Raw genomic sequence first — 397 nt, 5'->3', positions numbered from 1 at the left:
CACCTAGGAGCACCCCCTCCCCCACGCCGGCGTTCCCTCCGTACCCACTCACGACTTACCACTCATGACTTCCGTTTCCCACCCACCAGCCTCCGTGCCCCTCTCAGTCCCAGGCCTCCGTGCTCCCTGCTCCAGCCCATCCCCCGGCTCCGTGACATCCCCCCTCCGTGCACGCCCCCCGCCCCCCTCCTCCATGCCTCCCCTCATGTCCCCCCTCCAAGTCCCCTTCTGTGTCCCCCCCATGCCTCCCTCCGTGTCCCCCCTCCGTGTCCCCCCTCCAAGCCCCCTTCTGTGTCCCCCCTCCGTGTCCCCCACTGCATGCTCCCCTCTGTCCCCTGCTCCGTGTCCCCCTCTCCCTGCCCCCCCATGCCACCCCGGCCGCGGAGGAGCCCCCCCT

Source organism: Piliocolobus tephrosceles, chromosome 16 (genome assembly GCF_002776525.5).
Source record: "Piliocolobus tephrosceles isolate RC106 chromosome 16, ASM277652v3, whole genome shotgun sequence".
Lineage (NCBI taxonomy): Eukaryota > Metazoa > Chordata > Mammalia > Primates > Cercopithecidae > Piliocolobus > Piliocolobus tephrosceles.
This window is presented reverse-complemented; position numbering follows the sequence as displayed.